The following is a 5,382-nucleotide window of genomic DNA, read 5'->3' as shown; positions in this document are numbered from 1 at the left end:
TACTGTATTTTTAGAAAGATGTAGAAACTTCATTATTTAAAAAACATTCACATAAAACATGTTTTGCTTACTGATAATTTTTCTTTCAAAAAATATTATCTTCACATATCCACAGAACTACTTTTAAAACCTTACTTTATGAATCAAATTATTAGTCTCTCTGGTTTGTCTATATACAAATGAATTCTGAAATATCTGTATTCCAGTTCCAGGATTAAATTGTTAAATTAATCAGGGTATTTGCTTAATGCTCTCATCCTATTTATGAGGTACTGTATTGGCTTTTATTATTAATTTCCTCCATTTCCTGTAATAGCTATCATAGCTGTGGCTTTTTTTGTTTGTTTCATACCGACAAAATTTCAACTTTGATAAATTATTCATGATGAACAATGCTTCAATTTTCAAAGCACAAACAACTTTGTTCCATTTCACCTTTACTTCAAGATGACAATCCACCATACAAATGAATGAAAACTCTAGATTCTGTAATACTCCATTTCTCTGTTCATATCTATTTTTTCTCTACCTCTTTTGAAATCAGCTTCTTATGATTAACAATTAAGAACTTGTGTGAGACATCATTTTTGGAGAGTTCAATGAAATAAGTTTATTACATCTTCACAGATTTCTTAGAAGGTAATCATTACTACCATAAATAATATTCTATAACATATATCTGTATATGTAGTGAACTCTGGTACATTTCTTAACTTATTTTTGCTTTTTAATAGTAAATGCTCATGTTTGCTGAAATCATGATCTTTCCCCACACTGTAGTTGATTTTAAATAATATTCTCTATTAGTGAACAACAAAAACTAACAAAATACCTACTGTTTTCTAAGACCCCCCTATCTTCCCTCCTATATCTCATTCATAAAATTTTGTTTTAAATATTTAGTTACTTGAATTATACTCTTTTTGGCTAGGGGAAGCCTCTTTCATTGTATTCTTTCTCTTGGAACACTAAGAATGTGCATTCAAAGCAGAAATGGCCAGGTATCTTTAACTGCTTTTTAAAAAAATTCTTGATCACTTTATTCATTTCTTCATAGCATTTATAAAATTTGTATTTCTATGTGTCTCATATTTACAGATGTATATACACATATACACATACTCCCTCCACCCCCATACACATAATCGATCATTGTTTGTGTGCTAGAGCAGATCTAAAGTTTCTTCCTGAAGAAAACTTTGGCTTTACCTGACCATGTAATTTCTGTGAGTTCCCTCAGTTCAGAGGTGATGTGATCTGCTAGCTGGGTGTGAGTGTGCATAACTTTCTTTTTGTTGTTGTTATGAATATTCATGACATTCAAAGCTAATTGTCACCACTTGTGCCCAAGATGTGATGGCCAGACCCATACTGGCAGCATGCCCATTACCACAAATTGTGATTATACCCTATGTCCCCACCCAATTATCCCCAACCTCCTTCCCCATCCCCCTTTCCCCACTTCACTTTGTATCCCTAGGTATGTTCTCTCCCTCCGCAAGTCCAACACACCACTGTGGTTTTTCTTTCCTTCCTTCTTTCTCTCTTAGCTCCCACTTATGAGTGAGGACATGCAGTATTTATCCCTCTGTGCTTTGCTTATTTCACTCAACATAAGTTTCTCCAAGCTCATCCATGTTGCTGTGAATGGGAGAATTTCATTTTTTTATGGCAGAGTAGTATTCCATGGTTTATTTATACCACATTTTCCTTATCCAATTGTCCATCAATGGACATTTTGGTTAGTTCCATATCTTGGCTATTGTGAACAGAGCTGTGATGAACACGGGAGTGCAGGTATCCCTTTGGCATGATGATTTCCATTCCTTTGGGTATATACCCAGAAGTGGGACTGCTGGGTAGACTTTTCGTATGAAAAATCTATCTGTAGTTGTTTGAGAAACCTCCATACTGTTTTTCATAGTGGTTGTACTAATTTATAGTCACATCAACAGTGTAGGAGCATTCCCTTCTCTCCACATCCTTGCTAGCATTTGTTATTCTCTGTCTTTTTGATTATACCCAGTCTAACTGGGGTGAGATGATATCTCAATGTGGTTTTAATTTGCATATCCCTGATGACTAGTGATGTTGAGCATTTTCTCATGTACCTGTTGGCCATTTGTATGTCTTCCTTTGAAAAATGACTATTTAGTTCCTTTGCCCATTTTTAAAATTGGGTTACTTGTTTTTTTACTGTGCAATTGCTTGAGTTCCTTGTATATTACGGATATCAATCCCTTGTTGGATGCAGAGTTAGCAAAAATTTTCTCCTACTCTGTAGGTTGTTGTTTCACTGTTTATTGTTTCCTTTGCTGTGCACAAGCTTTTCAGTTTGCTATAGTTCCATTTGTTTATTTTTTTGTTGTTGCTTGTGCTTTTGGGCTCATGTTCATAAAGTCTGTGCCCACACCTAGTTCCTGAAGTGTTTCACCCATATATTCCCTGAGTAATTTTACAGTTTCAGGTCTTGTATTTAAATCTTTAATCCATTTTGAGTTGATTTTAGTATATGGTGAGAGGTGGGTGTCTAGTTTCATTCTTCTCCATATGGATATCCAATTTTCCCAGCACCATTTATTGAAGAGGCAATCTTTTCCCCAATGTATTGCCTTTGTCAAATATCAGATGGCTGTAAGCCTGAGGGGTGATTTCTGGGTTCTCTATTCTGTGCTACTGGTCCAAGAGTCTATTTTTAGGCCAGAACCATGCTGTTTTAGTTACTATAGCTTTGTAGTATAATTTGAAATCACATAATGTTATGCTTCTGACTTTATTTTTTTTGCTCAGGATTAACTCCATATTTTAGATGGGAAAATCAAATAGTGGTTAGGAGATTCCTCAAGATTACACAGTATATTGACAAAATAAAATTAAAAAAAATAAAAATAAAAATAAAAATAAAAAAATAGAAGAACTTACAAAAAAAAAAAAAAGATTACACAGTAAAATGGCTTCTTCAACTTCCTATTCAAAGTTTTCACTATTTCACAATACTGTTTCCTAGCAACGAGGGACAAACATATATTCACTGACATTTATTCTATAAATCCTAATTAAACTCTCTATTGGGTGCTACTTCATTCAATCCATGGAAAATAACCTTGATATATCTGGCACATCTGATAAAGTGAAAGTAGCAGGTGGTTCTTGGTGCCAACTGAAAGGGGTAGGACGAATTCATTTGTTTTACTAATTATCTTCTTAGAAGAGATGGAACCTTCACTCTGTCATCAACTTCCTTAATTTGGTAAACAATCTAAAGTGAATTGATATTTAGATTTCTTGGTCTTGTTTTGCAATCTTGAATGGGAAAGTTGAAAATATAAAGCTGAACTTTTCTGTTCTCTTTTTTCACCAATATACAACTACTAGTCCTATCTTACTTATCTATTTATGTTACATACAGAAGTGAATGACACACTGAAAGAAACCCCAAGCATCTCCTGGGAATCTTCCTCTGACCCTCATCAACCAAGATTTCATTAGGTATCTACCTATATGTTCCCACTGTTTTGCATGTCAATTATGGACCTCATCATTTTGAACAATCATTACCTGCTGGCCTTGTGTTCATCACCAGACTATGATGGCAGGACTACTGTTCTGTAGTCAATATTGTATCCCATTGTTTAGCACATAGTAGGCAATTAAATATATTTGTAATTATAAGTACTTGTATAATAAATGAAAGAAAAAAAAAGTGGCACTGATCTAGCTCAAAAGAACATTGGCATAGTCATGATAAAGATCTCTTTCTAATTTACAATGCTTAAAAACTGAACACTGGCTGGTTCCAATCCACTGTCTCCTAATAAGATACTGCTCTAGTTAGCAACACCTACTTCAGAAAAATGACTAGGTATAAAGAGAGAAATTTATACCTCCATGAAATCTGACCGTGTCACCCTACCTAATCCATATCCAGTCAATAAGAAAATAGTTGATTTATCATTGTCTTAGTTATATTGACAGATACAATATATGCACAGACATTGTCCCTGTCCTCTAGAATCTCAAATTTTGTTAAGAAAATAAGGACACAGAGCATAAAATGCTCAAGGAGCAAGATGAGGAATTATACTTCATCATTTAATAGATTTAGAGTTAGACAGACCTAAGGTCAAATCTAGTGTATGCCACTTCCTATGTACTTCTAGTTGAGGTATTTTACTATAGAACTGAGGTTAATAACAACTTCATCATAAGATTATTTTGAGGCTTACAAGATATAACACACATAAAAGGTTTACTATCATAGTGTCTGGCATATAATAAAAAATAAATGAGTGCTAGCATTATCATTATTATTTAACTACGTTTTAACAGATATGATCTGGGTATTAAGAACTGTAAGTGTGCATGCTTGACTAGAACACTGAAGGATGGGGATCATGTGTGTGGGGGAGAAGGAAGAAGAGAATAACATAATCCAAGCTAAAGATGGTGAGTCAGCCTGACAGAGAGGAGCTGTGGGAACTAAAACTTGATAGCAGATGGAGCTAGATTATGGAGGATCTTAAAAGCCAAAGAGTGCTGGCTTGATGGTAGATAACAGGGAGGTCTTTAAGTAGGAGGAGCCCTAAGATGAAAGTGGTGTTTAAGATTTGTCCAACTACAGTGTGCATGATGGATCCGAGCCAGAAAGGTCAACTTTTTATCCTCCTGGGGCCCTTTGCTATTTCTGATACCAAGCACTCTCTCTCTCTCTCCTTGATATTCTGAGCTTCATGAACATCTTACTCTTTAGTTTCTTACTTTTCTAATTCTTTATTTTCAGTTAGAAATTTATATTTTCCCCATTCTTGAACTGAGAGTGCCCTCCATCCTCATATATCCAATTCCTTGGGGGAGTTCATCTGCTCACAAGAGTTCAATTAAATATGTACCAAAATGACTCTAAGTCCATAGTTCCAAAGGTAAGTACAGAATATGGAAACAAAACGTCTCTCTGCCTCAGTTGTATTACAGAATTAAAGTGTTTAGGGTTGGGAATTGAAAAGAAATGCCAAGGTGGCAGAATTCTGACAATTTTGGCTCTCTTTCTATGAATTAGAGGAAGGTCCATGGTAGACCAGGAACTTGAAGGAGGAGGTTACCATTGCCTACGTTAGAATACAATGCATCAGCTCAATGGCTCATCTAGTTCGTTACTCTCTCTGATTACGGCTCTAATGAATCACTCTCTACCAATAAATATTAACTTCAAAAGGTTAGAAATATGGCCTAGATATTTCTTTCTTTTAATAACTAGTTGAGAATCTTTAATTCATGGACTTATTAAGCCTATTTGTATTTTCAGTTTGTGCCACTATTTGGAAAAACAAGTTCCATAAGTTTTATTATCCACCACTATAGAAAGTAGAATTTATTTTCCCTGAA

The sequence above is a fragment of the Galeopterus variegatus genome, unplaced genomic scaffold (assembly GCF_000696425.1).
Source record: "Galeopterus variegatus unplaced genomic scaffold, G_variegatus-3.0.2 Scaffold1540, whole genome shotgun sequence".
NCBI lineage: Eukaryota > Metazoa > Chordata > Mammalia > Dermoptera > Cynocephalidae > Galeopterus > Galeopterus variegatus.
The sequence above is the reverse complement of the archived record's forward strand: the minus strand, read 5'-3'. Positions refer to the sequence as shown.